At 40.0% G+C, this 26,646-nt stretch overlaps 1 protein-coding gene and 1 long non-coding RNA gene across 11 annotated transcripts in view; one reads left to right on the forward strand and one right to left on the reverse strand.

Annotated features, from left to right (window-relative positions):
- Positions 1-26,646, forward strand: part of TENM4 (teneurin transmembrane protein 4) — a 599,346-nt gene that overhangs the window by 291,730 nt on the left and 280,970 nt on the right. The gene's annotated exons all lie outside the window — the stretch shown is intronic.
- The window catches only part of LOC113957612, a 38,992-nt gene continuing 14,335 nt past the window's right edge, over positions 1,990-26,646 (reverse strand). Inside the window, exons 3-4 of one of the 2 annotated variants that reach the window (XR_003531251.1) lie at positions 2,236-2,436; positions 1,990-2,067 (exon numbers count right to left, since the gene is read on the reverse strand). This is a non-coding gene — a long non-coding RNA (uncharacterized LOC113957612). Of the gene's footprint in view, positions 2,068-2,118; positions 2,437-26,646 lie in introns of those variants that run through there. The other variant, XR_003531243.1, reaches the window with a different exon arrangement.

Here is a 26,646-nt window from a genome sequence, read left to right on the forward strand (position 1 = left end):
CATACCCTTGCTAAAAGTCCCTTTCTGACTTACTTGCTACAGGTTTTCACTTTCTTGATATAGATATGCACAGAAGTCCAGACATCACAATTTCTGGATCCTGCCCCTGAACCCCAAAGTAGGAGCTGCACGTTGTCTATATCTCTGCCAAGCTCATGTAACATGCCCACCCACCCAGCCGTCCAAATACCGGTGTTTAACATCTCTGTCTTACCTGCTTCTCCTGCACATCATGTTTTATTCTTATAACTAGAATTTACAGTTTCACCCTGCAGCACCCACAAAAGTGCACAAACATATAAGAAGGAATCACGTTCACTGCAGCAGTACTAACTCCAGCAAATGGAGATGACAACTGCCTTTCCTCCCCCTGGCTGCCCATCTCCTGTGAGGGAAAGGAAAGGCAGCCCCTAAAAAGAGACTGAAAAACTCACATGGACCAACACAAATAGCAGCATCTTACACAAAGAACAGACCTCGATTAGCTGGGCAAGGGACCTGGCGGGAGTGGCATACCCACCATGCTGTGCTGCCAATTACAACAGAACTTGACTGCATTGTGATGGAAAAGACACTATTTTTTTCCCTTCCTTATAGCTACTTTGGTAATAGGTAATTTATCTTCATAGCAGTGGGAAAGAAAATACTCTAGTGGAGTATAGCAATTGACTGTGAAGTAGGCAGAAAGAAATGCAGAAAAGAAACCTTTGCTGGGGCCGCCATCACTCTTGTGCACCACACAATACTTCCTTAAAAATTAAAAGGGGGGGGCTTTTTTATCTTCTTTTATATTTGCCCAGGGTCTAATTCTACTGCCTGGCCATCTAGCAAAGAAATTCATATGGCTGAATTTCATCCACAAATTTTGCACCTTCCTTTGCAGCACCATGGCAGCACCTCCAGAGCCAGTAGCACCCAGTAGGCCACTCCCATCTGCTTTGATGTTCTGCTCTTCTGGTGATTTCTATGTGCTGTTTTGCTCTACAATGGGATCCTGAGGTATATTCTGGCCTTAGAGTGTATTTTCACTATTTGACCTGCCTAATCAGAACCAGTTTTCAAACTCCATTTTCATTAACTTGGAAAAAAAAGAGTAGTTTCAGACAAAGCTGATGGTAAACAGATGCTATATTCAGTCAATATAGGTACTCTTGGTTCTCTAGGTACTCAAACACAGGGATGAGTCTGAAAAGAACAAAACCTTCCCAGGACTTGTTTTAATGAGTAGGCTTTCTTGCATTTGATCATCTGTTTTCTCAGAGGAAAATGTTAAGAAGGCTTGTCGTTAGCCAGAGGCAATTCCCTACCCAATATAACACAGACGTGGAGGAGTGAACTGCTGATGCTCCATGTCACACACAGCCCACTCCCTCCCTGTCCTCAACTACTGTTGCAGCTGCAGCCAGGCCACTGGATGTACAACCTGGAATCATACCATCAAAATAATTGAGAAACAATAACTGCTGTAGCTAAGCAAACCAAAGCAGCTTGCAGAGACTGTCAATCTCCACACTTACAAGCTGCAATCTATTTTCACCACCTTAGGCTGCCAGGTTAATTAAATGGGACTCCTTGTGGTGACAGGAAGGAAGTCAAGCAGCAAGTGTTTGTAGAAATAGACTTTAAAGTGAACAGCATATGAGAAAAGGAAGAAATTTCCTGGGAACACATGTTTTTGTACATTTCTTGGGAGACGTGTTATGCCTTGGTTGCTGCAAAGGGGACCGTCCCTTCCTAAGTGATGTCCTAGTTAGCCCTGGTACAGTAACACCTCTGTTCCTTGTTTCTAGGGATGCTGGGATGAATCCTCAGCTCAAAGTGTTTTGTCATCAGTGCTACTCCCTGACAAAAAGCCTGGTCCAGAGAGCTACTGAACACCTCCAGTTTCCATATTTTTCAGGATAAGCCCTGAAAGTCCTCACTTGTTTTTCTTTTTTACTTTTTTCTTTCTTTGTTTTTCTTTTTTTTTACAGCAAGTGAACTAAGGTTCCGGTATTTCATTCTCTTTTATGACTCATAAAACTCATTCTCCCTTTAATGTAGAAGCAGCAGCATCCTTCTTTGTGCCTGGAAAAAAATGCACAATTACCACAATTAAGACAGCCATATAACATCTGACCACTTTATTTTTCACATTATGGTGAGAACACTGCAGGGTTTTCCTAGACTTGACAGCAAGACTAGAAAAATAACCATTTTCAGGAGTTCCCATTTCCTTATCCAGTATCTCCTCACCTTGACTCCTTTAGGAACTCACAGCTCTAAAGTCTCAAAGTCATGCAAGTAGTTGTCTATTATTATTAATCACATCAGTTTTGTTAACTGCTTGGTTCAGTGCAACTGTTAACACTTATCCAGCTTGTGTCATCCATTGATGATATTCCCTCCAAATTAAGGTACATCAATCCTTCCTTGAGTGATTTTCATACCAGGCTCCTGTGGTTAGAAAAAGGGGATGAATACAACGTTATATACATATATATTTCAATTCGCATCACCTGTTTTGTTTATTTAACCTGTAGATCTATGTAAAAGGGCTGTAGATTACCTGTGGCATCACTAAAGTTGCCCAGTAAGTTCAGAATGGTGATAGGGAAAAGGGCCATCTAGATTGTCAGAAGTGAAGTTAAGCTGCAGGACATAAACCTGCTGGCTGACTTGAGCGGATCAGGTGTGAATGACCCTAAACCACTTCTGTTCTTCTTCAATATGGAGTAATTCTGGTGGACTTGGTATTGCCTGGACAGACTGTTTTGCACCATAGAGCTGAACCTAACTTAATAAATCATAATTCCCACAATATCCTTTAATGGTCACTTGTCCATTCAGTAAACAAATTCTGAGGCCACATCTTAAAAGATCATCTTGATTCTTATCATTTTTTAGGTGGATTCCTTTTATTCTCCCATAAATGCCATCTCTGGCTTCCATAGAACAATTTCGTTTCTACATTCTTATTATTTAGACTATTTGTCTGGGTATGAATATCCACTCTTTTTATTTATGTGCAGAACCAATTTTATTACTAAACAGACAACAAACAAAATCAATCCTTTCTTCTCACATGGAAAAATAAACAATTTAATGGAAAGGGATGGCTTCTCTATAGGTTTCTGAGAAATCTTACTCAATTTAGAACAGAAAAATACCCAATTCTCTGTCATGTTTTGTTTGAGTTCAGAGTTATTCCTGTGAAACCCTTTGGCATAATTCCTGTTCACCCATTTTACACTTTCCATAAGATCAGTAAGACAGTTTATGTGCAAGAAAGAAAACCTTGGCTGTTTTTAATGCTTCATTCCTTTCAAAATAAGTATAGAGCTCAGCAAAAATGGCTATCAGACCCCAAGTATCAATGACCATTCTTTATGCTAATCTTTCCATTTCCTGCTATTACCAGTTCCAGGGTCAGCAGCAAAAAAAAAAATAATCCTGAACTATTGTAAAATCATCTGTCATTTTATTTTCTCCCCTAACTCTCTTAAAAAATGTCTGCAATGAATTACCTCCACGTCTGAAATGAATTACTACTCCATCCCACACAAACACACCATCATTACCTGCCCCAAGCAAGGTCTGGAACTATATTGCTCTTGTATGTTAAACAATAGTCAAGCAATGGTGAGATGCAATTGATTATGTGAAACATTAGAAAGCCTTAGTAAATCAGCTTCTCTGAAGTCATCTGGGCTTTAGGTTAGCTGGTTTTGGTTTAAAAGGTTATTACTCTTTTTCTTTTTTCTTTCTTTCTTTCTTTCTTTTATTCTTTCTTTCTTTCTTTCTTGTTCTTTCTCTCTTTTCTTCTCTGCTCTCTCTTTTACATTTTACTTTCATTTTTCTGTCACTTTTTCTTTTGTTTTCTTTTAATTTCTTGTTTCCTTTTACTTCTTCTTTCCTCCCTCCTCCCTTCCTTCCTTCCCTTCTTCCTCCCCTCCTTCCTCCCTTCCTTCTCCCTCTCTTCTTTCCTCCCTTTCATTATTCTGTTCCTTTTTTTTGCACTGAAAATTATCTTGATGCTAACACTGCAGAAAGGAAATTGTCCAAATTCTTGAGAACCATGCCCTGTTGTTCCCAAGACCTTACTGCCTCACCAAATCCCGACTCTCACTACAGACAGGGATAAACTTTTTGTCTTGAAGCCAGATTGGTGCCTTGCTCTCATCTCTTTTACTGGAAACAGTTGCTTCATTCTTCAGATGCCTAGAAATGTTCATCTCGTTTTCAGTCTCAAATTATTCATACCATTTTATACTAGTTCAGTTGCTTTTCTCTCTTGCCAGTGTTTACCTGCTCGAAATATTATATTTTGTATGTTCCTGTCTGCATTTGTTTTCCTATAACAGGCAAGACAAGCCACCTTAATAGGTAGTTCTCTTCCTTTGTTTCTTTGTTTGTTTGTTTAAGAGTGCTCTATTATAATTTAATTTTATTTCTTTAGGAGCAAATTTACCTAAATCAGAAGAAGCCACCCATCACTGCTTGTCATTCAAGTAATGCCACACTGATAAAAGTGTTATCTAGAGGTAGTGCTCCCCACTACATTGCAATTAAAATTCCCCTAAACTACTAATTGCAATTAGAACACTACTTTCATATAACAATGGGCAGCCTATTAAGTGTTAAAATGGAGTTTGGGAGGAAGACAAACCAGCTCATCTCTTCAATTTTTAGCACAAAGGTGACCAAAGGTTATGCTGAGGTTTATGTTCCATTTCAAACCAACCATCATTTCAAACCATCCCATTTCAGCCATCTGACCAGATTTCCAGCACCATTATGCAAGCCATAAACAACATCCATACATTTCCATTTTTTAATCAAAACACACATATAACAATGTCAGAGCAACAAGATCCCAGAGGCGTAGTGTCTGTAGCCTTTATAAAGATCACAGTGAAAATGGGGTTACAGTGAGAATGCTGTGATGCCCAGGCATTTTGTTTCTCACTGTTTTGACCCTTCTTTTCATTTCTCTGCTCAGGTATTGCTTCTATTTAAAGGTATTGAGTTAGTTTGAGGAGAAAATTTGCTGGATCACAGTATAAATGAGAGCAATCTCTCCTAGAGCTGCTGTATAATGCAGATAAATCATGCCAAGAAGAGGTGAAGGCTGAACTGTGCTGGGTTACCCTCACTCTGGTATCAGTCAAGAAATGCATGGAAATGAAAGATGAATGCATAGCAGGGCCACAGTTCATACTGCAGCACCTTTCTGATGGCACAAATGAGAAAGTCAGTGGAGCTGCTGCATTGTATCAGTATAATGGGGGTCAGGATCCAGAGTAGCAGCACTGTATCTATTATTGGGAAATAACAGATACACACAAAGGAATAATCAGGTAGTGCTTTGCCCCACAGATTTCTTACTAGGTTTTGTGCATATTGGGATCAAAGGGTAAAACCTCCTATTCAAGTGGTGTGCTGGGAAATGCATTGGGTTAGAGATTTGGGACTGATGTGCACTGAGATGTCTAAGACAGATTTCAAAAGCTTGTGTGATGAGCACTGCAGGTATGGGGAATAAAAAGATTTGTAGTGTAGTCCCACACATTCTAGTCCAGATCAAAAAATTGCTTGCAGAGGTTGTTGTTTGCATCATCTGTTACTTACTAGCTGAAAAGTAAATAGTTGGAGATCCTGCCTCAAACACAGATCCATAATCATTCTGAATACTTAAAAAATTTTTCGTAGGGTTTGTCCTCAGCCCACACCTGCAAGGAAAGGAAGTCATAGAATCATAGGATCACAAAGTAGTTTGGGTTGGAAGGAACCTTCAAGATCATCTGGTTCCAACCCCCTGCCACGGGCAGAAACACCGTCCACTACACCAAGTTGCTCAAAGCCCCATCCAACCTGGCCTTGAACACTTCCAGGGATGGGGCATCCAGAGCTTATCTGAGCAACCTGTTCTAGTGCCTTGTCACCCTCACAGTAAAGAATTTCTCCCTAATATCTAACATAGACTTACAATCCTTCAGTTTAAAGTCATTCCCCCTTCTCCTATCACTAGTCATCATCACCTCCATATGTAAAACATACTGTTCAGTGAAACAAAAAGAAGATTTGCAAAGATTTTGAACAGAAAAGGGTGAAAATTCACTGCTTTTGGGGCATTGCTTGAAGAACAAATACAAAGGACCCCTGAAACATCCTAAGACAGCAACTATACAGCATCCATCCACTGATCTATTTTATGCAAAGGAGGCAATGGCACTGGCAGCACTGAAAACAGAAAATGTTTTTATTAAAATGGAGAAGCTCATTGCTGAGTTTAACTTCTTTGCTGTGTGCATAAAGGAGCTGAGAGCTGGTGGAGGATAGGATGAGACTGATTGGGAGTGGTAGGAATGATACACATATCTTTTCCATAATTAACCGGGAACAATAATTATGCCTTAAAAGCAAAAGCCTGAAACAAAGGCTGAGTGGTGCAGGAGTTGTGCAGGAGTTTACTGTTTTAGGTATCTTCACTGGTGTATTTCTAAGCCAGGGGAAAGCCTTTTATACGGCTGTGGATGAGCCCTCACTTTATAACTGAACTTTAGATTTCATCAGTGATTTATCAGTGATAAATCGAGTGTCTCACAAGAAGTTCTGTTAAACCACTAAGCTCTAGGAATTGCATCAGATCAGCAAACACGAACAAGAAGCAGAGTCTGTCCGCAGAGTGGTGAATTACTTGGCAAGGGCTCAATCACTTGGGGTGATTCCAGTGTTTATAACAGCAGAAGAGCACTGATACTTCTGGCTTCCAGTCTGCATACCTCATATGACGCTTAGCACCTTACTCTTTCTGATCAGACCCTGACACTGCTTCAGCGCCCTTCACCCAGCTACAAAACCTGCCTTCATTGTTTACTGTTCACAAGAGAAAAACAATTCTCTGTAAAAGAGCCAGTGGGAAGTGGGAATTTTTATGGCTGACTGCAGAATTTTTTTTTTTTTTTTTCTCTTTATCATCCCTGTGTATTTTCACCTCTTCACACCACTGCAGAGCCTGTCTGTTTGTCTCTCTGTTTACTTTAGGTATATTAATTGTTCACTGAATAAAGGTGCATTCACCAAGGGGCAAGTCACAAACCAGCTTCCTTGGCTGGCGTTTATGGTGAGTTGGCTCCTATCCAAAACATCCGTCCTGGCCCATTTACAGCATTGTGTGGCTGGCAATCAGATGCTCTGCAGGGCCCTTAATGCTGTTGGCCATGGCTCTCAGCAGCTCTCATCTCAATAATGCAGCAGAGCAGCGAGTCAAGAGGCCACCGACACGGTTTGTGCCTATCATGAGGTTTTTTGGAGGATGTGGGCACACAGTCAAACCTCACTGAATTGGTATACTTTGATGAGTTACGGCTGTGCAGCTGCGGCAGCGTGTACTTAGCTCGCTATCTGCAAAATAGAGGAATTTAGCATACGGAAAGAATAGCAAAGCAGTATTTTTCCATTTCTCAATTAGGAATGTGCCTCAGGACAGGAGCAGATTTACCAGGGATTTGGATATCACTAGTGCATTTCTGTGCCTCTCAGCATCAGCCAGTGTGTAATGCACTTCTACATCCTACGACATTGCCCCCCTCAGATGCATGGGACCTACACCCACCCTTTTGAGGTTCACCTGATGGCATGCTATTAGGCCTCCATAATTCAGCTGCAGTTGTCTGTGTCCTTTCCTAGAGAGTCCTACAATCACTGCAGATTCATTCCCCAAAGCAGTAATATTTTCTTTATGTCATTAAGGCTGCTGTCTCTCAAAGGGATTCTTGTCCTCATTCCCTCCTGCAAACTTCTGATGGATGCTTAAGAAGGGAAACAGGATGGTTAGAGGAAGTTTCTGAGAAGGAAAAATAAGGTTTTGCACTTACCCAAAAGCAAAACTTGGGGTAAAAAAATGGAGGAATATCTCAGAGAAGGCGATCGCAAAGCTTCTTTCAAGCTCAGCAAATCACTTACTGGAGAAAAAGGCTGCAGTTATTCCAACAGCAGTTCCACAGATACTGAGTTTGGGGCATCCTCACTAAATATACTTAAGAGTACACTAAGGTAGTGGTAGTTCCAATTGTTTTGTACAACAACAGTACCCTCAGAGTTGTCTGCTGTTTCTGACTTAATCAATAAAGGCCATTAGAAGCTCACTTTTCTGCTAATACTACTGTGAGTACATCTTGTTGGGAGGGTTTTTTTATGACATTAAAAGACACAGTGCATTGATTTCTCCTGAGAGATACAGCTTAGGGTTTTTGCCATCCCATCACATAACACAATTTCCTTGCTACATTTCTAACTGCTGGGACTCAATATTGACAGTCAATGAAACACCTTACTAAGTTTAAAAAAAAGATTTAAAGAGAAGTGAAAACAAATGTTTGTAAAATATTTATATAGTTATAGATACAGCTGATATGAGGACGTCTAGTCACCACATATCTATACGTATGCATGTATATATATGTGTGTGTGTATATTGATAATGAAAATACACCATTTTTCAAACATGGTTCTTTAAAGAAAGTGGGTCCTAAATGTTCTCCTGAAAAGCATTTAACAGAGATTCCCGAAGTGAAGTTCTCTGACTGACTATATATTGCATGCAGTAGAGCATGTTACATTGAAAACCTTTGTCCTTTCATAGCAAGCTGGACAGCATTTCTGAGAGGATGAGTGCAGACCTCAAGACTTAAATGAACTTTTCCAAAGAGGCTCTCGGATCTGGACTTGAGCTGGCAGGTTCTTAATTTCTGTCTTCCTATTGTGGGATTGACAAACTTGTCCACAAATCAATACAATATCCTTAGGCCATGCCAAACTGAGTTTAATTCAAAATCATAGAATGACAGAGTGGTTGAGGTTGGAAGGGACCTTTGCAGATCATCTGGTGCAAGCCCCCTGCTCAAGCTGGACCACCTAGAGCCAGTTGCACAGGACTCTGACCGGATGACTTTTGAATATCTCCAAGGATGGAGACTCCACAAACTCTTTGGGCAACAGTAGTTGCCAGCACTTCATTAATTTCCCAGTAAAAAAAAAATTTTCTTTCCTAGCAGCTTCCACAGCCTATTGTCAGTCTTCTGAGCCCTGCAGCACCTCATGCATTTAAAAACAGCAACATAGTTGAATTTGAATGCCAGAGAAGACCATAAAAAAAAAAAATCATTATGTTAAAGATGCTCAGGTCACTTAAAGAAGGATTCATCTCCGGCAACTTTAGTTGGCAGAACAAAGCCATTAATTCCAAGCTGGTCCTCTAGGCAGTCCTGGTATTCGGCAGAAAGAGACCAGTATCTCTAGAGTGTGAGGAACCCACCAAAACAAGTGCCTCAGGGAACAACTTGCACTTCAGAGGTCCTAGAGTATTTATAGTCTAATCATTACAGACAGTGCCTTGCTGCTGACACAAGACTGCTAAAATCAAGAGCACTGGATGCCTCTCTCAGCACAGAGGGGCTCATTCTCTGACTGCTACTGGAAATGGAACTGATGTTGGTCACAGAAAGGGAAGGTACTAACTCAGGCTTAGGGGACTAGGGGGCTGAGCATCTTCTGCTTTCTTCTTTAAAAAAGAAACTGGGATCTCTGAACGATTGGCCAATGAACCTTATACAGTTTGATAAAATGGAAACTAATGTCATAACAGTATTAGATTATAAAGAAGCCATATGCACATGAGGGAGCAGATGTAAACATACTTGTCCTCTCTGCTCTTCTGGTCCAGGCTACTTTGAATGTCATACAACAGTGGATAAATAGACAGTTGATTGTATTTAAAATAAAGGTCTTCAAAATAAGGGGTTTGTACTTCAAATAAAGGTCTTTAACATAAGAGATTAAGGGAAAGATGTATGAATGGACTATATTTAATACACCCTTTACTGATTTGGAAAAGCAGTGAAGAGAGAAGAGGCAAGACTGGCAGATAACATGTAAGCAGTGACAGGGCTGGAAGAGTCTAAGGAGGAAGTCCAGAGCCACCTCCCAATGCAGAGGAACAACTGAACTGCTGTCTGGGAAAACACAGATGAGAAAAATCAGAATTGACAATACAGAGGTTGGAGGGTCCAACACATAGATTCTGATAGGTTCTGATAGAATCTATCCAACAGATAGATTCTGGAGGGTTTTAGGGGAGAATTGGTTGGTCACTGTGAACAGCAGTTCAGGGAAATCATGCACTCAGTGCAGAACTGTGTTCATGAAAATTGCTAGAATATTAAAACTGGATTTTAAGAATAATATCACAAATGGCTTTCTGTCACATGACCATGGTGGCAGGAGCTTGGTAGGAATGCAGTTACTGGTTCAGGGCATTTCAAGTCAGACCTTCAGAAATTAGATTTCAGTGCCAAAGTCACTGTAGTTTTTAAATAAAATAGAGAATAATATTAGAGAAGAATAAAACAGATGTAAACAAACAACTCATTTTATTATTAAAGAAATAGATATTTTGGAGCAGAAGAAGTCTCACACAGCCAGAAAACGTTAGGAAGAATGTAAAGGTGAAAGAGACAGGAACAATCATTTTAAAGAAAAGGTGAATAAAGAGGTGTTTCATGGAAGTATATTACATCCTGAGTACTACAGAGACAGTAAATTGGCAGTCTTATTTACTCCCACTCATAAAATCAAAACAAGAACCATCCAGTGCAACTGAAGGGCAGTAAGTTTCTAAGAGATAAAAGGTATACTTCTAAAGACAATTTAAGCTGTAAAATTCACTGCAACACAGTACTGTTAAGTTAAAACTTAATCAAATTTGAAAAAGGAACAGGTATTTATAAAAATAGCAAATATAACCAGGGTTAGGTTAGACAGGAGCTAATAGAAATACTTCAGACAAAGCAAAAAAGCTTCATTTTCTGCCAGAGGTTAGGATGAGCCTTCCTCTAGGGGAAGGTTTTTCCATAATTGGTCATGAAAGGTTTTTTATATTTTCTTGTGATGTACCAAAATGTGTAGTATTAGTCACTGTTGGAGAAAGAATACTGGATTATATGGACATTGATCTGACCCAGCATGGCAATTTTTATGGTCTTGTGAGCAAAATCCAATGGATTTGCAAGGAAACCTTACAGAATAACAGCTTCAGTTTGACTTTTTCTTACCACTACAGAGGCCATAAGAAGAGTAACTAAATTCCTGGCAATTACGTGTTTCTGCAGGCAGGTATGGTAGCAGTGCAGGTATCTAATGCTTTTATGCCATTTGCTAAGGATTATACAGCAGTAATCTTTCCCATTAACACTTTGTCTCGTTCTGTGTTGAAGATCCCATAATCTTTTCCCTCCTTCTCCTCTTTCAAAATATACTGAAACAAAAAATAAATACTGAGTGCATGGACTAAAACTTGATAATGGAGATTAATTATTGAAGTACAGACCTACTGTTTATTAATCTCTTACCACTTTTCAAATCAGCCTATCCTCACAGAATTATACCAATTGTGGTTTTCTTTTGAAAGAAAGAAAATTTTTCTTTTCTCTTTCTTTCTTTTTTTTCCTCTTTCTTTCTTCCTTTCTCTTTATTTCTTCCTTCTATCCTTCCTTCCTTCTTTTCTTTCTTTTCTTTATTTTCTTTCTTTTTTTTTCTTTTCTTTCTTTCTTTCTTTCTTTTCTTTTCTTCTTTTCCCTCTTGTTACTGATTATCTACTCCAAGGTAATGCATGTCTCTATCACTTCCAACTCCTGACCTTGCACTGCTGGTCAGTGACCATCTGTAGTGTTTGTGGGATGTGAGATAAGATACTTACCATTTTCATTCCGTCTCAGGGAGAGACACTTGTTTGACAGAACAGCATTTCTGAATGCATCCTCACAAAAAGCAATAGTCAGCAGGTTTTAATTTTTTCTCAGATTCAAAACTGAGTTCTGTGCTCTATTCTTGGCACAAGGGCAGTCAAGCAGTTTGGTGAAAATTCCTTTAAGGATGGTATATGCTTGCCTTTTGTTAACCAAGCAGTGGCTACCAGCTTTCAGAACAATGTTGCCTATCAACAGTTATGATGGGTCAGATCCAATTTAATTTTAAACATGTGAGCATCAAGGAATATGTAAGGAAACTTCTCCTGGAAAGCTGCAGGGATGAAGGAAGATGGATTTGGCCCCAGACACAGTCTTGGGAGATAGGCTGACACAATGGGGTCAAACCATGACCACTGTAAACCCAGTGACATTAAACAGGAAATTCATGTGAACTGGAGCTTGCACCCTCTTTTACTTTCCACGTAAGCACAGTCACAATGTGTTTACAGTGAAACTTGGTAGACATTCCTTGAAATTATAAGTACTGAAGGTGAAGTTAATCCAGCCAATATATTGCTTGCAGCATTTCATTTTTTCTAAGTACCAGTTTTCCTTTTACAGGATCTCATAAAAACAAAACAATATGTTGCTCTCTTATGGATAACCTATGAGCAGCAGTTGGTGAAGTAGTCCCAGTGTCCAGAGCTACGCTATATCTTTGATGTCTGGTTCTGCAGCACAAAGACTTCAGTAGAGCAAGACATAATGAAAGTTTAAGAGCTTGTTAAGGAACTGACTATTACAGAGAACCATGCTCATTTTTGACTCTATTAGAAACACAAGAAAAATAATTTGTCACTTTCCTGTGACTAGAAGGATCTCAGGGGGAATTTCAGATAAGACATCAACATTGTCAGTGATTACTCAGCCTTTTTTCATTACAGTTTATAAAGCCCTGAATAAGAAACCGGTTTATACTGGTGTTCCAATCCTCTAAATGCATCTTTACAAGACCCAGCTGTGGAAAGGACATTTATTTCCACTTTAGAGATGAGGCCAGTGAATCATGGGTAATGGGTGAGTTGCACAAGTTCATGCTAAAGGGGGTTTGGCACACTGTGAATGACAGTGTAACAATACCAATAATAATTCTAGTAAATAGAACTCGTAGGTTCCCCTTCTGGGCCACAGTATGGAGATTTCTCCTATTCTTCCTCAGTTGGCTCCATTTGGTTTCTGTCTTATTTTCCTAAACTGAGTATAATGTAGGTGAAAAAAAAATCTTCTTTCCTTGGGATGTAAAAGCTTTTCAGAAATATACAGCTACTGGATGATGTTCCTATCTGACTGATATTTAATACATTTTTTCTGCTGTAATTGAGCACACAGTCATGCTGGAGGATAAACTGCAGTGATGACATTGCAACAGTTTGAGTGTTTTCTCCATTATGTGTCTTTACAACAGAGATAACCTTTTGCTTATTGAAATATAATTGCATAGGGAGATAGTTGTTTTAAAACAGAATTAACAATACTAGCTGAACATTTTACAGGAACTTTCCATAACAACCTGATTTTATGTCAGCTTCTCCAGAGCACAGCATCATTTATACTATAAAAATTGAAAATCAAAAACCAAACAACTGATCTTTACTTTTCTTATAGCACATTCTTGGAATTATCTGCAGTATAGAAACTCCATTTCAATATCAGTGATTTCTTTGTCAGCAATTACCTCATAGCAATATTAGGATTCTCTCATACTCCCCTCACTCCATATATTGATAGAGTAAGATATTGATATAGCTGTGATACCTGTGTATCAATAGATATTCAGAATGATCATAATATAGGCAGGATGTGCCACTGCAATTATTTATTTGCAAATCTTCAACCAATCCTTTCCCCAACATTATATGAAATTAATTGAAATATTACTATGTTATTATTACATTGAAACACTACTGTAAACTTTTTAATTTTCTACATTGGAGAGCAGATCATGGCCCTCCATGTTCCTCTACTCCAAGTCAGTTTTCATTCTAATACTTCCAAGTTTCTGCAAAAGTGTATTCAGAGCTGGACATGAAGCACTTCTGATCACTGAGGCTGCCCTCAAGGGTAAACCTGTGTGCTATACTGACAGCAGATCTGCAAGCCACAGGTCCAGCCACAGCCTCCTTTCGGGTGTGTAGGGTGCTGGCATGAGTGCTGTCTTTCATCTGCCAGTGGAAAAGTCCAGGACAGACATGTGTTTGACTTGAGTACACATGAGGAACCTCCCCATGGAGTGTAATGATGGGATCAGAGCGACATGATCCAAGAGAATGTCACAGCCTTGGGAGGAAGAGAATGGCTGTCTGCACTCTCTTGCCTTGTGGAGCTTAGCTATGACTGATAGCTAGACAAGCCAGTGCTGTTGGCTGTACCATGGCACAACTGAGTTGTAACAGCACCCACAAGGTCCACTTTTGAGTTCCCCAAAAAGATGAGGTCCTCGTGTCTGACCTTCTGAAAACCTTCTCTTCCTTACATGGAGAGACCCTTTCCCTTCCAGCATGAGCTCTCTGTCATCATTTACTCCAGGCATTTCTCTGGCCACGCCCCCAGTCAAGGTCCCAGGCACCATTCTCCTCATGAACTACTCTCCTGCACTATGTCCTGTCACCTTTGCTCTTGGTGATGCTGCCAGCCCCAGCCTACCAGGCCAGCAGCAATTTCTCCTCTTCCTCTGGAGAGGAGCTTTAGCAGAGATCTCTCTTCTGACAGTAGCAATGCTGCTTATGAGTTCCCTTCAGTAGAAAAGATCCTAAGTGACAGGATAAAAGCTAAATGATTTTTATTTTTTCCTGACTTGGAGCTGACCTATTTCAGTAATGCAGGGAATTTCCCTGTCCCACAGAGAGCATCTCTGCTGCAGCCAGCAGAGATCAGTGAACCAGAAATTCTTTACTATGAGGGTGATGATGCACTGGCACAGGTTTCCCAGAGAAGCTCTGGATGCCCCATCCCTGGAAGTGTTCAAGGCCAGGTTGGATGGGGCTTTGAGCAACTTGGTGTAGTGAAAGGTGTCCCTTTAAAGTCCCTTACAACCCAAACCATTCTGTGATTCTATGATGCAGAAACAGGACCCAGGGAGAGTTCTGCCATGGTTTGGCAAAGCCTCTTTTGTTACCAAAACAGTGCAGCTTCCCCTTCAGGTTGGTCATGTGAGCTGTCAGCAACCACGAGTAAGAGGTTTCTTACATGGCCACTGCTCATTCTGGTCACCAAGGGCATTTGACAAGGATAGGTCCCAATCCTTTGGAGTGCTGGTTTCCTCTCCCAGTCCAGCATTATTCAGGATTGGAGATTAACTGTCAGTAAGCTGTTGTGGGAGTTTGTTTTCCTTTGAGTCAGGCATCACTAATCAGACCTAGCACTTCCTCCCAGGCTTTATTAAACAGAAATCTCTAATCCAGAAAACATTTCCAATATGAAGACTAATTAAGTGTCATAATGTCAGCCTGGGTAAATAAAGCACAAAGAGAAAGAAATAAGCTCTGGGAGTGGAACGTGCTTTATTGAACACACATCTGCTACTCCAGCCCATGGCTGTCACTCAAGAAGACATCATCCAGTAAATCTGATCAAAAAAATCCCCACTGAACTGATAAAACAGAGCAACTCTTCAGATGGTTTAGCTGTTGCTTGAAAACCAGCTTGCAAGCCTGTGGACTGACACCAGTGCTGGAAGGCAGTGAGGATTTGAAGCTCTCAGATACAGTATCCTCTGGACTTCAGAAGGATCGAGATCAGATCCTGAGAGCTCTCTCCCACTCTCTTGTTTTCCCTTGCTAAGGAAAAGAAGTCTCTTCAGGTATATTTCTTCACTTTTTAAAATAGCTGCAAAAAATTCAGGCAAAGTGAGTGATTTCCATGCCAGGTATGGCTGTATCATTTCAGTCACTGCAGAGCAGGAGTTTTAAGACTCTGCCAATACAGGTGTTGACTTGCAGTCAAATATCCTGTTTATTACATTTCATTTTCTTTTGGCTACCTGTTTGGTATTAAAAAGAAAAGAAAAAAATCCAAACAACTTTCCAGAAGTAAATAGCTTGAGAAATGGTATTTAGCCATTCTTAGTATAAGAAACTACAGATATATGAATCTTCAATCTGGCTTTTTCTGCCTTTCCTCATCTTAAAAATATCTTATGTGGTACTATAAATAATGAGCAGAAGGGAAAGTGATGCTTCATGCAGGAGGGGAAAAGCAGCACTGGTTGTCCTTAATCATGTTCAAACACAAATCTGGAGAATGAATGAATGTTCCTCCATGCATTTCCAGGCTTGAACAGGACAGACTGAGTCCGCAGGGATTTGTGTTTCAGACCTTGGTGTCAGTACGCATTACTGTGGGCTTTGAAAGATGGTCTTAAAATGTTTTTAAATAACCAAACGGAGCAACCCTTTCCAGCGTGATAATCTGTGCTGTTACTGCCGCAACTCTGGTAGCAGGGAAAGAAGGAAGAGAGCTCTCTTCCTGCTGTGCCCCAGAAATCCATTGCCACAGTAAGCAACTAACATCGGGTTTGATCTTTCACAGTATTAGAAAGGTAGATGACAGTGTAACATCTTCACGTGGTTTGGATGTGCAGTGCCTGCACTTTTTGCATCCAAACAAGAGGGACAACTGCTTTCAAAGTCAGTGGCCAAAACAAATGGCATTAAGGTATTGTGCAGGATTTCTCTGTGCATGGATGACGCGGTGGAAAGGGTCCCTGACACAGTTCAGTAGCTAAGGAATGAGGTCAGGCTTTGTTTAAGCAACACAGGAAGACGGGTTCATTTTTTTCCTGGAATGAACATGAAGTGTTAGGCATGTGGCACTAGATTCTGTTGCTGTTGTGCAAAAGATACAGCCCTTGGAAAAAAAAATCACAAAGATGTAGCACGAGGTATGATGTAAACTTTAATAAACTCTTCAGAAATCTCCATTTTTGCCTGACTGCCTTTCAGTGATTGCATTTAAACTAGTGTTCTAGGGCCCTTTTATGTAAAAAAACCTTATTCCTAGGATGGCTTTTGCAAAATTCATGGCTGGTACTATTCCATGACCTTTTGACATGACAGTAACATTTATTTGTATCAGTTTGGCACCATGCAAGTAGGTTGCATGATTATGATGAAGTTAAAGTGAATTTTGCCTTTCTTTAAATGCTAATGGAACAGTTACCAACTGATTAAGGAAAACATTAGTAAGTACCATTTTAATTGATTTGAATGCATGTGTGTTTTGTATTGGTTTAGTTTGAGGGCATTTTTAAACAAATAGCACTGTCATTGTGAGCCTTAATTAGATAATAAATTAATAGATAAATGGATTAGAAAGTTCAGTATGGCTTTCACAATTGCTGCTAGTGGCATAAAAATGAGGTGTTTGGTATTAGCAATGCTAATAAATGGTCTAAGAAATACACTTGGAAAGAATGATGATGTGGCAGCAGAGTGACATGCGAGGACCATGGTCTTTCCTTTGCCCACACCTATTTTGGAAAACAAACGTGCTCCTGTGCTTTCTTAGGAAAGATAACAGTGGTGCAGATCTGGAAGGGTAAACATGTCAGTTCCCTCAGTGCATCTCAAAGCCTGAAGTTTTAATGTGGGATTCATGAAAAATTCACTAAGCACACAGGACGTATTCTCAGGGTTAGGCTGCATGGGGATCAGCTCAGATATCTGATGAGGAAAAAGGCCCAGTATGTGCAGAATACACTCAGTTATGGGAAAATCACTTAACAGGGAGGGAAGTCTGCATCGGTTGGGCTGGATATGGAGTGCAAAAGAATCATTAGGATCTTTCTGAAAAAGAGCAATTTGGTGAATGTTGTGCTGCTTATTCAATCCCATGAAGCAGTAAATCAAGCCATATGGGTCTTGGTGCTGTTCAAAGATGTAATGACAGTAACTCAGACACAGAGTGCTGCAGGTTGGAAAGTGACACAAATAATCACTGGCATGAGTTCAACCTGAGCGTCAAATACCTGAAATTAAAAAGTTGGAAGAGCACTTTGATATGGATTGAATGTTATGCAGCTTGCCTGAAGACACAAGGTAACTTGGATTTGTTATTTTTGGGTTAATTGCCCCTCAGATATAACTACCTACTTCAGGGGTGGCATTAGCCTGCAACACAGGGTCACCATATTTAGAGTAAGTTTGCAGAAAGGGTTTGAAGCCTGAATTATGTTAAGCTTGACTTTTTATGCAGATATTTTCAAGGTGAAATGAACTTCTTCAGCAATCAGACTCGTCTTTGATAGAAATTAAGTGTGGTGACAGAAACATAAATTTGTTATACATTTCAGGAGCATTTGGACAGATGCTTGTTTTTATGGTAGTATTTAAGTGTTTGGTGTAGAGTATTCTGTTGCTTTTGCTAATGAGAATAACAGTTCCATCTCACTAAAAGCCAGCTTGATAAAAAGGGAATAGTGTTCTACCCCCTCAGCTACATCACCAAATAGTCTTATCAGTCTACCTAGAGTATAAAACTACATCAAAAAAATACTGCAATTACTGTACAGCATATTGCATGGTCTATAGACCTTATCACTTGAGTAATTTAAAGTCTATCAGAGTAAAGTACATGATAATTTATGAGGATAGTGTCACAGCTGATCTTAGGTAGGAAGAGGTAAACAAGATGCAAATGATCTTTTTACCTCCAGTCTTCAAAGCTAGAGACATTTGTTATCTGTTAGGTTCTTTAGCAAGTTTCTAATTAGTATCTTTTTCAAGTCTCTTTCCTGCTCAAAGGGCTCCCATCCAAAAAAATTCTAAAGAGGTTTAGAGATAGTAAATACATTACATGGGGATGTTGCATAAACCCATGTAACCTCTGTTCTTTGCCAGACATGCATGTCTGTTGTAAATCTTAAAGCTGTGTAGCCATGTACGGTAGTACTGAAGCCAACCACTTAAACCACAGTAAAAAAGTCCATGACTAAACTGCCTCTGATTGGCTTGGTGCACAGGAAAACAAGCCCAGGTCTTATTGCCAAGACTACATCACTTTATTTATTGACATGTTTATCCTGAGACTCTTGGAACAAGGAGGAGAGTTCTCAGCCTTAGGACCCACTAGCAAAGCCAGTCTGTTTGGGAAGTGAGGTTTAAGATAGGTTAAGAAGGAAAGACACCAGAGTTAGCAGGAGGAATGCAGCTGCTATAACACAGTCAGGATCTGGAGAAACATGGAAATCCCAGAATCATAGAATGGATTGGGTTGGAAGGGACTTTTAAGGCTCATCTAGTCCAAATTCCCTTTCAATGAGCAGTAAATCTTCAATTTTATCAGGTTGCTCAGAGCACCATCTGACCTGATGTTGAACATTTCCAGGAAAGGGGCATCCACCACCTCTCTAGGCAACCTGTGCCAGTGTTTCACCACCCTCATTGTAAAAACTTTCCGTGTTCTTGTTTTGGGTTTTATTTAATTTCTTTCTGCTTCAAGTAGATAGGATGGCCATTCCTTTAGGATGACTCTCCATCATTGTACTTATGTTCCTATCTTGTGCCTTCACTTCTGAGAGTGTTGAACTGCTACCAAGCAAAGAGGCTGTGGCTTGCCTTCTTCAGGCTGCCTGCAAACTTTTACATAAAGCAATTGAGTTGGAAGAAAGTAGACTTGTCAAAAAGGAGAAAAGCTGAGGAAAACTTTGATCAGAGGGTGGTCTCCAGAATCAAAATGACAGCAAGCTCCATGGGCTTTCTGAAAGGCTACAGTAACAACACTGGAGCTCTTGTGAATAAACTGCTAGCACTGTTTCACATATAGCAATGGCTCATGTGACTTCTATTGGCATTCATCTCTGGTTGTGCAAGTATGTTGCCTTGAAATGCCATAAAGACTGTTGGGATAGGCATTGTTCTCCTGCTGTATTTCAGGCCTAAGTTCTCTTGCAGGCTGTGTAAGTCAGCATGTATATAGCCACATATTGAGCTTATGAGTGCCACACATGGCCACAAGCTGAAATTTCGCAGAAATTGTCTTCACATACTCTGCACTTCCTTCCTCCTCTCTGTCCTTGATTCCATAAGGATGGCTTGGAGCAATTTCCTGTTCTTGTAAAATCTCACCTTTTTCCTACATACCTCGCTATTTCTACCACCAAAATTCATGTCCTGGGGGAATGCACTCTGCATTCAGCTGGTGAAACATTTACTTTTGTTTAGCAGATTTTTGTTTTGTGTGAATCCCTGCGCTGTATGTACCCATTTCAAACACTATGGAAAGAAAATGTTTCACTTCTGGAAAGGAGTATTTGTTTGGCCTTGCAGATAGTTTAATGCATGCTGGTGTTCAAAATCTAATAAAAAGAAAAAAAAATAAAAGAGGAAAGGGAAGGGGAAACAAATGAACAAACAAACAAAAATAAGCAAAAAAAACCCTTATTGTTATTTAAATCCCTGTTCATGCTTTGCAGTTTAATATTCTTTCTACAAGAGATTGACTCAGGACCCCAAATCAACCTGATTGTACAATACACATATTAAAATATACATTTGGGTCAGAGAAGTCTGTGTTCAGTTTGAAACACAGGACAGAGCACTGAAGCAGAATAATCACTGTTCACCCTGTAGGTCTTTTCCATTCCTAATGCCTCTTACTCTGTGAACCATCAACTATGTATTCATGTTTGGGCCGTTCATACAGTTGTTGCTCTTTCAAACCTTCCCTCTTTGCTGCAGGGATCAACAACATTGTCCAACTCACTGATCTTAAAACACGTTTTGTGCTTCAGGACTTGGCTTACACTTAAATTCACATATTCCCCACTGTGCCAATAGAGCAGAGTCCCTGGCACTGCCATTTCTCTAGATGAACCCACTCCTTCAGTGGACCACCAGTATGTGTTCTGATAGGTTTCCTTGAAGATTAAAACATCATGTTCTGTGACATAATTGAATTGGAAAACCCTGAGTGTTGGGAAAAAATTGGTTTGAGATATTTAAATTGATCCTCTCATATTTGGAGATTTGATCTAAACTTTGGATGCATTAGGTGTATGTATTCATCTCCCTGTGAACTGTTTGGTTTAATTGCTTCATTATGACAAAAAAGAAAACACCATCAAAAAAGTCTATAAGAGAAACATTGGAAGTGATTGTTCCCTTCAAGCAAGTGGGAAACTTTTTTCATTCCTTATTTATAATCAAAAAGCCAAACAATTGTTTAAGAAAGCAATTGTTAAACTTGTCCCTAAAGTTGTGCCTAAACCTGGACAAGTGCTTACCTTCTCAGCCCTTTTTATCCATCTCTGTTACAGTGTTTACTGGGAATCTGCACTCACAAAACCACAACTATTTAAATATTTTCCTGCAAACATCCCATTGCCTCACTTAACCCTAATAGCAGACCTCACCTATTCTGCAAATAAACACAGATCTCAGTTCTCTAAGGGAACCTTTACACCTAATGTAATCATTTACCATGTAGACATTTGGCTCAGGTTGGAATATGTTGGGTTTCATGAAAGAAGCTGGATGGGCTTTCTCTGTGCACCAAATGCAGGTCTGGGAACTGGTACTCAGACACCATCTTAGTCTTCTGGGTCCCATGGAGAGGTGATAATTTCTGGTCATCCTCCCTAGGCACAGGCTTTCAGATGGGGATAAGGACGAGGTTCAAGTTCTACCACGCTGTTATGTCTCCCATCATGCTGCGTTCCCATACAATTGTCTCAACCACTTAACCAAACCTCCTGGGAACCACAGGGATGCAGTATAGGCACACAGCTCTCTCCCCCCCTCCAAAAGAGTCCCGGGAATGTGGGTGTCCTGCCGTGCGTATCTCACATTGTGTTCTTCCAGAAGGGTTAGAGGCTGTATTATTTTGATAAATGAGGCAAGGCAGGGTGATGGCATGGGCTTTTTCGAGTTGAGATGTGGCTAGAAAGGGGAAAGATAAACTTGTAGCTCTTACGGATTAACTTCTGGTTTCTAAGAATAACATAGATAAGGCAGTCTCAATTAGATGGAGCTTAAAATCACATATAATGAATCTGAGACAGAAGAGATTGTTATATCTGAAAGAGAAGTCGCCACTGTTCTTTAGATAAGCTCCCAGATTTTCAGATGAGAAAAAATAAATACTGTAGAAATAGGGTTTTCCCTACTTAACCTTCCCAGCCAAACCCAAATTGCCTGCCATGAAAAAAGAGGGCAGTCCAAGCACAAGGATAGTTTCACCACAAATCATTCTACATATTCTCATATGTGTGTTTCTTTAAAAAACTAAGTTAACAAGTTGCCCTTCTCTGCACATTTGGGACAGCTTCAGAGTGGTAGTTTGTTTCCTCTCTTTTTCAACAAAACTAAAGGCTCAACCAAAAATTTGCAAGTAAGACAATCACAGAAACAGGCAGAGATGTCTCACCCCAAACAGTCTGCACAAAAATCATGTCTGTTTTTTATCTGTCATGGAAGTAGTTTATTTTTATAAAAGCTAGAATTCACCCACAGAAACAAAGCAGGGCAGCATTTCATCATGACTCTGTTTCCTCAAAGGTATTTCCTACAAGGTGTTGGATTCACTTTCCATATGATAAACAGCCAACGCTGTGTAATTACCAGTGAGCAGGTACCAGTTCCGAAGGTCATGCTGACAGCCGGCATGTCCCTCGCACAGCTGCTTCTGTTTAACGTCCCTAATAAAGAGTGGGAGACATTTGATTTTGATCAAGGTTTTAAGAAACACCATATCTACACAGGCCGGACATTTTCTTTCTCACTTCATCAGGAAACTTTTCAAGATGGAAATGCAGGACTGAGCAGTTTATCACAGAGATGACCTAATTTTGGCAAGCCTTGGAGAGGTCACAGGCTTCCCACTGCCATTACAGGAAAGTCTTTTATCCTCAAATACAGCAGAAGTGAGTTAGTATACTTCTTCTGGGCTATATTTTGAGTCAGTTGTAGATTTTTTTATTCTTTTCATAGTTCTTGCTGCAAGTTTAAGACAAAAGTGTATATGTTTGTGGAGAGATGGCTCATTTCTTTCCCCCCTTTTTTTTTAACTTAAACTGCTTCTTTATAAAGGTCACTCAAGTCCAGAGTAAAAGAGGATTAATTACTAACAGCCATAATTTAGAGACAAATTACCCTCTTGATATTTTGGCTGTCCAGGATACACCATGTAAAAGCCATCTATCTGAGAGAATGACACAGGTGATTGTAACCTACAGTTGTGTTGAGCATTGGTCTGCTTCATCTCCCCTGAAGAATGATGTGGCGTTTAATATATTAATAAGAAAGGGTATAAAAATAATGCTATACTTCTATGCAACTTTTCTCATCCAAAGAAGCCAGGTTGTTTTTCTCTAAATCAGGCTGGTCAAAGAGGTATTCCGCAGGCATGCACATTGATTTCAGTGGAGTTGTTCACAGAATAAATGTACCTCTTCATGAACACAGCTAATAGGATCTGGGATACTGTGGTTTCCAACCGCCTCTTCCCTGGGTCTCATTAAATAACACCTTATACTCTTAGTAATTCGATTAAAATCAATAAGAACGGTCCATGTGGAAAACGACCTTTGGTAATCAGCTCTGTCAACGTGTGATACACATTTTGCACATGGCAAGCAAAGCTCAGATGTTCACACTTGTGAGTGCTGGATTTCAAACTAAGGATTGCAGACATATACCTCCCTCCCAAGTCCTTATCCAGCAAAGTATGTAGGTACATGTTGAAGGACCATGCCTGTACTTCTTGAGAGACCTGAGAAGCCTGAGCTTATATGCATCATGTCAGAGTACCTCTGGGTTTTTTGATGGCTCTAATCTGCACTGGCAAGTCCAGTCCAATCCTAGAGAGCCAAGGACTGCTTTTTAAGCTCAGAGACGCACTGTGGGAATGTGGGAAGCATCCCATTCATATCCTCACAACTTTTTCATTTCCAGAGCTGACCTGTCTTAAGCCAGCTGTGTGTTTCCACCTCCTTCTGAGAATCTCACAGACAATTTCTAAACCTACTCCATCAATCTTACATTGTAACTACACATTTCTGTCATGTGGCTTACAAATACATATGGATTTCCTATAGTAGATTTTTCTACCTACAAGTCTTTTCATAAAGACCATATGTTTTTTTAACACCATTATCAGATAATATCTCTCTTCAGAGATCAATTGTAAATGCACTCATTCCACTTTATTATCAAGCTACTGCTTGATTTCTGGTATGCTCAGACTCTGACACAACCTTAGATGCTCACTGTACTATTACTCTACTCTCCTGAGACTCCACCTGCCCTGGGCCACTCAAAAAGCATAAGGACCTGTTGGAGTGGGTCCAGAAGAAGCCAGGAAGATGCTCAGAGGACTGGACCACTTCTGCTGTGGAGACAGGCTGTGAGAGTTGGGATTGTTCAGCCTGGAGAAGAGAAGGTTCCGGGGAGGCCTTAGGGCACCATCCAGTACCTAAAGGGGCTACAAGAGAGCTGGAGAGGGACTTTTGACAAGGGCATGGAGTGACAGGACAAGGGGTAATGGCTTTAAACTGACAAAGGACAAGTTTAGATAAGATACTAGGATGAAATTCCTCACTGTGAGGGTGGTGAGGCACTGGCACAGGTTGTCCAGAGAAGTTTTGGATGCCTGAAAGTGCTCAAGGCCAGGCTGGATGGGACTCTGAGCAACCTGGTTTAGTGGACGGTCTCCCGGCCCATGGCAGGAGGGTTGGAATTAGATGATCTTTAAGGTCCCTTCCAACCTTCCAACCCAAACCAGTCTATAATTCCATGATTCTATTGCCAAGTTGCAGTCTTTTCAAAAAAAAAAAAAAAAAAAAAAAAACCCACAAAAATAGCTGAGAGAGTTCATATGAGTTTTTAATAAAAAGGGAAAATAATGGGAAAAAGTTGTCAGAAAGGAAGAGTTTGGGTACACAAAACACCTGGCTAGACATTAATCAATGTGGTGTCTTCTTTAACACTTTCCATGCTTTCATTTGGGAATAACACACAATTCTGCTTGCCATTGCAAGACAGTTAATTAGCATCTATAGACTTATAAATAGGATTTTACTGAGTAGCCGATAAGCTGGTACTATTAGTGTTCATTTCACTCTGGTTCTACTCCCTTTTGAGATGAAGGCAGGTTTTATTAAAACAGACCTTTCACAAAACACACCAATTCATTGCAGATTTCTATTAAACACCAAGGTGTGAGGGGTAGATTGGTTTAATTTACTTTCTTTTCAATCTCAATGCCTCTTTTTCTAATAATACTAAAGTTTCTTAAGCAAATGGGATGATCAAGTGGATAGAGCCCTGTGGTAGGAATCAAGGGAAGTGTTGTGCCCTTATTTGATTCACTGATTTTGGCCTGTTAGCTTTACTGTTCATCTGTTTTTCTCCTCTTAAGAAGCAAACTTGCTTCTGTCAATCAGTTTGTCAGATAAATTGTTTGGTTGGACAAATCTGGAAATGGAGTTTGGATTTTGAGTTTCTTCCAGTGATTCCTAAGGCCTTGGTGAACAGGTGGCAGCAGAAGATGCTGTTATTCAGAAACTGTTCTAATCAGTTCTAGAGATTTGCATAATGCAATAGGAATTTACAAAAAAACTCAGGCTCAAGGGCATGTGCTTATCACTTACCAGGGATCTGAAGGGAGAAATTCCTGCCTACACAGCAATGTGTAATTTGCTAGCTGTATCATTGCTGTATGGATTTTAGCACTGGCCATAGTGAAAGAGACTGCTGAATTAATGAACAAATGAGATCGGGAAAATGTAATGGTTTAAAAAGCACTGCTCCAAAAACTATAATGCCAGTTCCATCAGTCCACGGTCTAACACTCACCTTGTAACCAATGAGAAGGATAAAATAGGAAGTGTAAAGGAGATATTCATTAATTCATCTCTTGGCTGGCTCCACGGCATCACAGCAACAGCAAGTAAGAAAGAAGAATGGAATACATCACAAAACCTTTCCTGTTCCTCCAACTGACCTTTGCGCACAACAAAAGCAGACCTTGAATTCTGTTTATTTTACAAAAATCAGCAAGAATTTTCACAATGACCAAGCAAGTTTGAAATTATTTTAAATATACCTGTTTCTTGAGGAACCACAAAAGTTAATGACTTAAAGAGTTGTTTTCACAGTTAGGGAAAATCCGTGCTTGTTTGAGCTTTAAACTAGCATTTGCGTACAATCAGACACAACTGCTTTCTCTACATAAAATGTTAGCCCTTCCATTTTCCACCTAGCATTAACAAAAACAGCAGATATGCCTGTTGCTGTGGAGATTTTGAGCAGCAGTCTAATCTCTGTTCTTCTACCTGACCTAGCTCACAAGTTACAGCAGCTGAAGTTTTTTCCCTATGACACATTTTCTGAACATATGTATGTTTTATTGAGTAAGCCAGATGGAAAATCATTTGCACAGCTATGCTTTCCCATTGTGGGTCCAATGGCCAAGTTCATCACCATTATTTCACCAACTCCTTTTCTCTATATCTTATTTTGCAGTCTCATACAAAACTCTCCCATCTATTTGTCTCTTCCCCATATCCTGTAGGATTTCCTAGCAGCTCCTGGCTGTCTTCCCCACTTTGTTCACAGCAGATTCAATTTCTAGTCTGCTCTTTGTGTTTTCAGGCTTCAGTTCCCCATTTGTTCCAAGTAGTCCAAATGGCCTTTGCTCCTGTTACCTATGCTTATTTGCTCACATGGATGGTATCAGTGATATGATACAGCAAAGCTCAAAAATTAAATTTATGTTAAAAGTATATATCTGTCCATAAATGGATACATTCAGATTCCTGACCTTCTCTTTTTATCTGTGCTCCTTGGGACTGTGTTAGATTTTCTTATATTTTAAATAATAGGTTTATTCCATGTAATTCACGTCAGGATTTCACATCTTT

The sequence above is a fragment of the Corapipo altera genome, unplaced genomic scaffold, assembly GCF_003945725.1.
Source record: "Corapipo altera isolate COAL_440 unplaced genomic scaffold, ASM394572v1 0, whole genome shotgun sequence".
NCBI classification, from domain to species: Eukaryota; Metazoa; Chordata; class Aves; order Passeriformes; family Pipridae; genus Corapipo; species Corapipo altera.